The following is a 10,129-nucleotide window of genomic DNA, read 5'->3' on the forward strand; positions in this document are numbered from 1 at the left end:
TAAATAAAGACAATATCAACACTAAAACTCAAAGCAGTACATAATTAACATGTTAACATGTTTCAAAACAATACAGAAATTAACTGAACACATTGATGATTAGCCATCCTTTGGGGCTGGCAACATCAGCAAAAGCTGTCGACTTACATCTGGTGCATTCCTCCTTTCTTATGCAGTTATGCTATCTAATAAAGCCTGCAAAACACTACCATATATTTGCTAAAGTATTAACCTGTTGGATGATGCCTTTCACAAAACGTCAATAATCGTTTAACTGACGTCAAGTATTTTCGAGTTGTTTCATCGTTCATCACGTGGGCCACATTGTTGGTGTGAATTTTTTCACGCGCTGAACGTTCATGAATGCCAACCATTGTAGCACCAATAGGCCATGGTGAGTTCCCAATGGCAATTCTGATGTAATGATCCGATGCAGCCGCGTAATCTCGCTTCATGCAGCAGTTCATCACTAGCACTAATGCTTGTCTAATCTCATCTGGCAGAACCTACAACATCAAATAAATTAATAATGGTTTTTTAATCAACATATATTAATAATAATAGTAATATACTACTAACAAAACATACCTTGTTCCTTCAGAAGTTGAAGAGAGGATTCAAGTCCCTCTTACACTGTTTAAAAGTGGCGAATGCTGACTTCCCTTTGGCGGTCCTCTTGTCCGATTCTGTCATCTCGTCCAACACATGGTTCCACTCGATCAACAACTTGCTTAAAAACACAAGAATCTTGTCCTCATCACATGAGAGCTCACAAATGTTCGTCTTCATACGTTTAAAATTATTCTTATCTTGTTCCATGCCAAGCGAAGTAACTGGCTGTTTCAAGAACCGTGGCGGGCTGTCTTGGTGGGCTTATTGAAGATGATTCAGGTTTGGACTCGGTAGAATCAATAGGGTTCAATAAGTTCAGATCTTCGCAGAGGCTTTGTCCCGCTTCTCGTCTTCAAGACGCTTCTGGATTCGTTTCTGTTCGATCTCTGAACGCTTGAAGACCTTCCGTCCGCCGGTTTCTTCGAAGAGACTTTGCCTTTTCTTAACCAACTCTTTCTTCAGTATATCCATCGCTAGGGCTTTCAACTTCTTCTTAAGATTTGTTTTCGATTTTTTTTTTTTGTTATGGGAATGGAACGACTTTCTTTTATACTTTTTGGTTAGAGCAAATTCCAAAGATGGTTAGGCTAACATTTTCTGCTTCAGAATCTAGAATAGTGACACTGCAAAGTTTAGTTCCAACACCTGCAAAGAAAGAGCTACTGTTTACTTCTCAAAACTTATGTAGCTATATGATTATCTATCGTCTATTTAGTTAATATATAGTTATCTTGGTTAAATCAGTAAAGTTGAGTGTAAGATGGTGTTTCCAAAGCTGCGCCACCAGCTCAGCTTCTGGCACGTTTTTTCATGTTGCAACTCATATATATAAGCTCGTGACTATGCTCACTAACACTTGTTGCAACTACATTTGATATCAGTAACCTGACCTAGATTTTGATGTAGCAATTGGAGCCAACCATTGGGCACGAAGATATCATTTGCTTTGTGTTCTCTTCTACACCTATATTTGTGTTCTTTATTTTTTTTTTTTACATGAGACTCATATGTGTTTCTCTTTTCCTCTCCCCACAACTCCATTTTTGATGGCTTTGAATTTGATCTGTGCGGGTCGAAGTCAGATCCAGCGAACCAATGCAATCCCGTGTATTACACGGGTTACATAAATATAATTTTATATATTAAGTAATAAAAATGTTATATCTTAAAAAACATGTATATTACACGAGTTGAATAAATATAATGTAATCGTTTAATACATACAGTCATCACGATATGTATTTAAAAGTTAAATTTTGATATACTATTTACTTATTATATCTTTTTTATTTATTATTATGTTAGAAGCATATATATTACACGGGGTTAAACAAATGAAATATTAGATACTTATTAGTAAACGGTAAAACATAAAAGAAATAGTTGAGAAAATAAATATAAATAAGTAAGAGAGAAGCATGAAGATTATGATTATTAATTTTCTACATTTCTCTCTTCTATTAAATAAAAATATTAAATAATGAAGAAACACTGAACTAATTAAGGGTGCTAATCAGTTTGGTTTATGTTTCTACCATAATGGTTAATCTTCTTATGAATATTTGAGCTCCGACTTGAGGTTCGATCCTGCAAAACAGAACACCGTTACTCGTTAAGAGGGGAATGTGGGGGTTTCCCTCTTAACCGGGCTCCAGCGTGAGAATAAGCGACTGCTTTGGGAGGGTAATTAAATGTTAAGAGTGAGAGTAGAGGGAGTAGAATGTTTAACCTGTGGAATGAGGTCTCTATTTATAGCCGGAGAGGTGTAAGAGGATATGGGCTGATAGGCCTTGGGCCGGAAATGGACAGCATAACGGATATGCTCTTTGTCTCTCTAGTGTCGACCGTTTAGTGGCTTCTAGAAACTCTTTGGTGCTGGCGCACCTTGAGTGGAGCCACGTGTCGTTGTTGTCGGCCCTGCTGATTTTCTGCCATCAGCAGACAAGTGGAGATCGTGGGACAGATGTCTCCGTCCCCTGATTGGTGCCACGTAGGCGTCCTTGAGTACTTCTCGTCAGACGATCGTGGCGCACGATTGACCAGAGCCTGCTAGACGCTCATTGGCTCTTTTCACTGCCACTTGTACCTTGTGTACCACTGGAGGCAGCCTTGCGCTGCCTTCCTATGAGGCTCTTGCTGAGCATCTAATCTGAACCCGCGCGGGGGTTAGTGTGTCCATGTGTTCCTTTACTTTATGCTAAGTGTTGATATCCGAGTTTCTTGTGGGCGAGGCCTCGCGCGACATAGGGCAGGAGTGTTGTACCTCGCGCGGCACTCTTAGTAGAAGTTTATTTAAATAAGGAGTATGGTCTCACGCGCAACCTCACCGGAGGTTTGCGCGGCTTTTTTGGGACCATACCCCTTCAAGTCCCCCCAGTCCAGTGCTGCACCATGCGCAACGCAAGTGGTTGGAGCTCTGGACTTAGAAAAAATAAAAGTTGAAGGGGAATGCTCTCTTGATCTTGGTTGGTGTGGCGCGTGTAAAAATTGTTGTTTCCAACTGCGCAGCTTACCAAGGCAGGTTCCAAGTGGTTCATTGGTTATCTGATCAGGCGCGAAGTGCTGCTAAGGCGATGTTAGCTTGCGCGGCCTTGGTAACTTTGGCCTGAAGCTACTTGTAATTTTATGGCGGGAAAACTTCGAAATTTGAACTCTGGCAAGTTGGTGGGATAAGTCGCTGATTGCGACGTCTGAGTTGACCCCTGGCACGAATGTCATCATGCCGACTGCGACGGTTGCACTTCGTGTCAGGAGAGTGAGGCGCGTGGTAACCGTCACCCCTGCTTTTCCGCGTGACGTGGCAGCCTCTCGTTGGTTAGCCTAGCGGCGAAAGCGGCACGTTTACCCATCGCATTAAATGCGATGGGTATATATATCCGAAGAGATGTGAGAGGTTCTCACTTCTCTTCTTTGCTTTCCAATTTCCTCTCGTTATCTCTCTTTGAATCTTCAAGGTTTTCTTCAAATCTTCAAGATTTTCTTCAAATCTTCAAGTGATTCTTCAAATCTTCAAGATTTTTCTTCAAATCTTCAAGTTTTTCAGAAACTTGCAACTTTCATTACGATGACTGAGGAGCATCAGGAGGCTGTTTCTACAGAGGAGGGTCCTGTTCCCGTTCTCAAGTGGGATCTTGGACTGTTTGAACAGATTGATCGGAGTTTCCGGTTTCCACCGGAGTGGGATGTTCGGTACCCGGCTCAGGGCCAGACTGCAGCCGATGCACCGCCGGGTTACATCACATTGTATGAAGACTTTTTTCTTCAAGGTAACTTTAGGCTACCGGCGACGAACTTCATGGGGAGTATATTGCACCATTACAATTTCCATCTTTCTCAGATGAGCCCTCCTGGGATGGTTAGGGTTCGTCACTTTGAGTTTTTATGCCGATCTCATGGCATCGAGCCAACTGTCGAGAAGTTCCGTGCCTTCTACCAACTGCAACGGACGATGGGTTTCTTCTCGTTTGCCAGTCGTGGTGCTGCAAAGAAGATCTTGTTAAACCCCCCAAAGAGCTTCCACGACTGGAAACCCAAATTCTTCTTCATTCGGGAAGAGGTGCTTCCGATTGCCATGCCTTTCAGAGACTGGACTGAGCCCGTGTTGAAGGAAGATCTTCCAATCCCCAAGCAAGCATTGTGGTATCAACAATTAACCCCTACCCCGAATCGGGTATTTGGCGAAAATGTGTTGGTGGCCGCGCGGATGAGTGACCAGTGGTCACCAGACAGCAAAGAGGTGCCTGTCTTGAAGATTGGCGATCAAGGTCAGTGATTTTCTTCCTTTTCTTTGTTTCAAGTGTTTGTTTTATTGTTACTTATGTTATTTGGACGTGTAGAGGCGCAACTATATCAAGCGGCATTCGCTACGTTTGGTGGGTCTATGGGCGTGCGCCCGCTGCGCGAGGATGAGGAGAGCTGGTACGAACAAATTAGAGGCAATTTTATTTACCCTGTTGCTGATGCATTTGCCTCGCCGCCTACCATGACTGAGGGTGCGCAATTCCCTAAACCTCGTCCTTTGCGCTCTGTGACTTCTGCTGGGAAAGAGCTTGTCTATCTTTCCAGCGAGGAGTCTGTAGGGTCTTCAAACGGCGAGCTAAGTTCGTGGTCTAACATCTTTGCAGGTGTGTTGCGCGACCTGGGGATTGATCCAGAAGAGAAGAAGAAGAAACCCCTGAAGAAGAAGAAGACAGTTAACTTGGATTTGGAGGTGACCAGTAAGGGGGCTGGTAGTAGTCGCGCAACCGCTGCCGCTGTTAAAGGTACTCTTTGCCTTCGACAGAGTGACTTAAACGATTATGTGATAATAAGAGACTCACTTAAAGGCTTATTGCGCACAACTGAGAGAAAAACTGGAGCGGGTGGCTCAAGGAGCTCTGGAAGCGCGAGTTCTCGTAACCCTGATGCTGGCGCGACCCCTTCCGTTCATGAAGAAGAGGAAGCTGAAGAAGAAGAGGCTGCTGCACAGTTGGTCAGCAGAAAAAGGGTTAGAAGCGAGACCACAACTGGTGTGGTTGCTGCGCCGCTAACTGGTGCGATTCCCTTAGTTGGGAAGACGAGCAACCTGCGCTCTCTATATAAATTTTCTCCTGGTAAGCTCTTGATTTTTCTCCCTTTAGTTATTTTCCTTGTTTAATTGCTTGTTTTTTGCAGAGATCAAGAAGAAAACCCCTGAGAAGGGTGTTAAGTTTACTGAGCCAGATCCGAAGAGGCCGAAGAGGCCGAAGATTACTATCAAGTCTTCTCAGACTGCTGGTGTTGATTCTGCTAAGGAGAAAAACGTTGCTGAGAAGGATGCCGCGAAGGCTGCTGAGGCGCAGAGGCAGGCTGAGGAGCGCAGGAAGAAGAGTGAGGAAGAGAAGAAGAGAAAAGCTGATGAAGATAAGAAATCTGAAGAAGAGAAGAGGAAAAAGGCTGAGGAGGAGAAGAGAGCGGAAGAGAAGAAGGCTACGGAAAAGCTTGTCAATGTTCAGGAGTTTGAGGTCATTAAGGGTCCTGAGAGAAGGCAAGAGCCTGAAGTTGTCAAGCCTACCCACCCCACGCATGCTGAGGCCCATGACCGATCAAAGATAGTTACTTCCAAGGGGTCGGGTCGGTATGTTTCCAGCGACGCGAGCTCTGGTGGGGCTGGGGGCTATAACCCAAATGTCATTGGGGCGAAGGATACCGTCGGTGATATCTATTATAAGAGTTATACTGAGGAGGAACGCGGTAGTGCTCCTCACCAAGCTCCCTGGGGTTTGAAGCAAAAGGACGCTTTCCAGGAATTTGGGCCCTGCCGTGATTGGTTTCTTAACTCTTTTACTCCTAGTGAAGTTAATCGGCAGAGGGCGAAGACCCATGAGATGTTGTATCGGACCTACGTGATCGGGGAGGCCAATGCTCGCGCCGCCAATCATCAGATAGTTCGTGAATGGCGAACGATGGTTAGGGAGCGGGCAGATTGGGAGGGTTATCGCGAGCGGATGCTAAAGCGTATCGCTGATTTTGAGAAGTCAAAGGCCACCTTTGATGAGGAAAAGGCCAAGTTTGATGCAGACAAGAAGGCGGAGGAGTGGGGGAGCGAGGGCTTAAAAAATAAACTTCAAGCTGCTGAGCAGCAACTGGCCAAGGAGAAGGCCGAGTTCAAGCGCATATGCAAGAAGGATAATGAGCGTGCCTACGCTGCTCGGAACAAGATTGTTGAGCTTGAAGCGAAAATTGCTGAGCTTACGGCGTAGGTTGAGGATGCGCAGGCTGCACATGTTGCGAAGCAGCAGATTGAGGTTTGTACATCTTATTTCCCTTCTGGGTTGTTTGCAAGATAGTCTAAGTCTTCTCTTTTCAGGTTGAATTGGCCGATGTGAAGGCGCAATTGTCTGGCAAAGATAAGGATCTGCATGCCAAGGACGTCGAGATCGCTGAGCTTAAACGTCGCCTGAATGACCAGATTGATAGGTGCGAGTCCTTAGAAATCGACCTCGAAGCGGAAAAAGTTAAGGCTGCCACTGCTGAAGAGGCGCGTGCTGTCAGCGCCACCGCCCTCAATGTAGCGCAGACCAACTACTCGGAGGCCCAAGGAATCGTTGATACACTTGTGTCTGAGGCTGAATGGATGCGCAGTCGTGGAGTAGTGCTGGTAAGTTTATACTTGCATATTTTTGCATGCTTAATTTGCTAGTTGGCTTTAATATGTGGTTTTCGTTGTAGGTTGCCAACTCTATCCTCAATGCTGGCGAGCTGGATCGCGCTGTCGCTGCTCTTACAGATGCTGCGCGCGCGGTGGGTCATCGAGGGGGCTATCTGGAATGTGCCCAACATGTTGAGGAGATGTTCGGACAAGAGTTTGATGTGGGCTATTGCTCGGTGACCGACCAGGCTAATGCTGCGCTGACGCGTGCTGAGGATGCTTATGACAACCTTACTTTGCCTGTAATGGATTTGGTTGTGGAAGCTTTAAAGAAAGACGACTGGTGCCAGCGTCTCAAAATCATTCTCGATCCACCAGTGACTGTTGAGTTGTCGGATGAGGAACCAGCTGGCGATGATGGTGGAAATGGTGATGATGGTGGGAATGGTGATGATGGTGATGATGATGGTGATCAACATGACGAACTAGAATAGGCTTTGTCGATAGGCTTTGTGCCTTGTAATTTTTTGCTCCTTTTTTTGTACATTGTTGCGCCGTTGCGCCTTTTTTATATTGAATGAATTTTGTTTGTTCTTTCCCGTTACAATTATTGCACTGTTGTTAAAAACTTAGGTTAAATTAGCTCGAATAAATGGAAGTCTCTTCAAGTAAGTGGAACTGCCCGGTCTCGCGCTTTGTTCGCGGAGGACCTTGGAGGCGGTTCTTGTGTGATAATCTCTAAGTTGCTGGAGTGTTTTCACACTAATCAGAAGTTTAACATGCATTTGTAACGAAAGAAATAGAAAACATGTCGTATGCTTTCATTAATCCGAAAACGGGCGCTTAGGCCAACATACATTAATTGCAAACGGCGTGTAGCCGACATAGGAAGGTAAAAAGGCGCATGGCCGAAGTAAGTTACATATAGCATTTGCGCAGTTGTTGCGCATTCCATGTTCGCGGTAGGATGTAGCCATCTAGGGTGCGTAACTTGTAAGCCCCTTTACCTAGCACTTCGTGGATCAAATATGGGCCTTCCCATTTGGGTGCTAGCTTTCCTGGACGTTCCGCATTTGACGCTTCATTGTCTCGGAAGACGTATTCTCCTGGAGTGAAGGTACAAATGCGGACTCTTGTGTTGTAGTATCTTTCCATTTGTGTCTTGTACTTGGCTTCTCTGATTTGCGCGATTTCGCGCCTTTCTTCTAACAAGTCCAAGTCAAGACGTCTCTTCGCTTCATTATCGATTGTGTTGACCGCTGTCAAGCGCGGGGATGGTAGGCCAACTTCCGCCGGGATAACCGCTTCTGACCCATAGACCAAGCTAAAAGGGGTTTCGCCGGTACTAGTTTTTGGCATGGTTCGATGAGCCCACAAGATGCTCGGGAGCTCATCTACCCAGCCTCTTCGCCTGGTGCCCAGTCGGGCCTTTATCCCCTCGACAATGCACTTGTTCACGCTTTCCACCTGTCTGTTGCCTTGAGGATGCGCAACGGATGTGAAAGTGTGTTCGATTTTCATTTCTTTCATCCACTTTTGGAGGTCCTCCGACGCAAAGTTGGTGCCATTATCGGTTACAATCTTGAGCGGGAGGCCAAATCTGCATATGATGTGCTCCCAAATGAACTTGCGCACCATCATAGTTGTAGTTGACGCGAGGGCTTTGGCTTCTACCCATTTCGTGAAGTAATCGACGACTACTATTATGAATTTGACGGCGCCAGGAGCCTCTGGGAAGGGTCCCACCATGTCGATTCCCCACTGCTGGAATGGCCATGCAGTGGATACAGGGATAAGGTCGTTCTTGGGGCGCAGGGTTTTTGGAGAATGTCGCTGACAGGAGTCGCACTTGCGGATCTCCTTCAGGGCATCGACATGCATCCCTGGCCAGTAGTATCTGGCGCTCATGATCTTCGCGACAACCATGCGTGGTCCTGAATGGATGCCGCAGATCCCTTCGTGGATCTCCCTGATCAAGTAGTTCGCATCTTGGGGGTCCACACAGCGCAGTAGTGGTCCCAAGAAGGACTTTCGGTATAGGATACCGCCATTCAATTCATAGTGCAGGGCCTTGTTTTGAATCTTCCTTGCCTCCGCTCTGTTTTCGGGGAGTATCCCTTCTTGCAAATATTGGATTATAGGGGTCATCCAGGATGGTTGCCCCATCTCGATCACGTTCACTTGTCGCAACAATACTGATGGATTCTTGAGTACTTCTATTCTTACATCTTTTGCAAGGTGTTGAAAAGAAGTCGAAGCAAGCTTGCTCAAGGCATCAGCCGGCTTGTTTTCGGAGCGATTGATGTGGATAACCTTGTGAGACTTGAATTGTTGAAGCAATTCTTTTGCCTATTCCAGATACAGGGCCATGACTTCACCCTTTGCATCGTATATACCATTGACTTGGCTGGCTATTAGGAGTGAGTCAACATGTGCTCGTAAGTTTTTGGCTCCCATTTTGATGGCGAGGCGTAAGCCTGCCAGAAATGCTTCGTACTCCGCCTCGTTGTTGGTATTTTTAAAGTCCAACTTGATGGCGTAAGTAAATTCATGATTCTCGGGGCTCACTAGGCGCAATCCTACTCCCGCGCCGTCTTCGTTTGAGGCCCCATCGGTGTAAAGCATCCAAGTCTCGTCAGTCACGTCTTTTTCAGGAGTCTCTACCAGCTTACATTCTTTGATTTTATCGGCCGGCACTTCTATGATGAAGTCGGCTAGGACTTGGCCCTTAATGGCTGGGCGCGGCCTGTACAAGATATTATGGCCCCCCAGCTCAATGGCCCATTTTGCTAACCGGCCTGATGTCTCTGGCTTTTGCAATATTGTGCCGATGTGGAAGTTGGTAAGCACGGTTATCACGTGGCCTGTAAAATACCTGCGCAGCCTTCGGGAGGCGTGTAGTAGCGCGAGAACCAATTTTTCCATCATGGAATATCTTGTCTCTGGGTCCGTGAGTACCCTGCTGACGTAATAAATTGGAGTTTGGACTCCATTTCTCTCTACCAATAACACTGACCCTATTGCCTTATCTGAAGAAGATAAGTACAGTACGAGTGGTTCTTTCTCAAACGGTGCAGTCAGGGTAGGGAGTTCAATCAGACACTCTTTCATTTGTTGGAAAGCCGCCTCCGCCTCCGGGGTCCATTTGAATTCTTGTTTCTTCACGCAGTTGCGCAACGTGCTAATAAAGGGGTACGACTTCGCGGCGTGATTGAAGAGAAAACGATTAAGCGCGGCCAGTCGGCCGGCCAGTCGTTGCATCTCTTTGATGGTTCGCGGTGAGGGCATTCGCTCTATGGCCTGTACTTTCTCTGGATTTACTTTAAAACCGCCGTTTGTCACAATGAAGCCTAGAAACTTCCCTTCTTCCATGCCAAAGGAGCACTTGGCTGGATTCAGCTTCATATT

General features: G+C 46.0%; 1 pseudogene; it reads right to left on the minus strand.

Moving 5' to 3' along the window:
- Positions 1–227: 227 nt before the first annotated feature.
- On the minus strand, positions 228–840 carry LOC110914092 (annotated as a pseudogene).
- Between the last annotated feature and the right edge of the window lie 9,289 nt (positions 841–10,129).

This window comes from Helianthus annuus, chromosome 15, assembly GCF_002127325.2.
Source record: "Helianthus annuus cultivar XRQ/B chromosome 15, HanXRQr2.0-SUNRISE, whole genome shotgun sequence".
Classification (NCBI taxonomy): domain Eukaryota; kingdom Viridiplantae; phylum Streptophyta; class Magnoliopsida; order Asterales; family Asteraceae; genus Helianthus; species Helianthus annuus.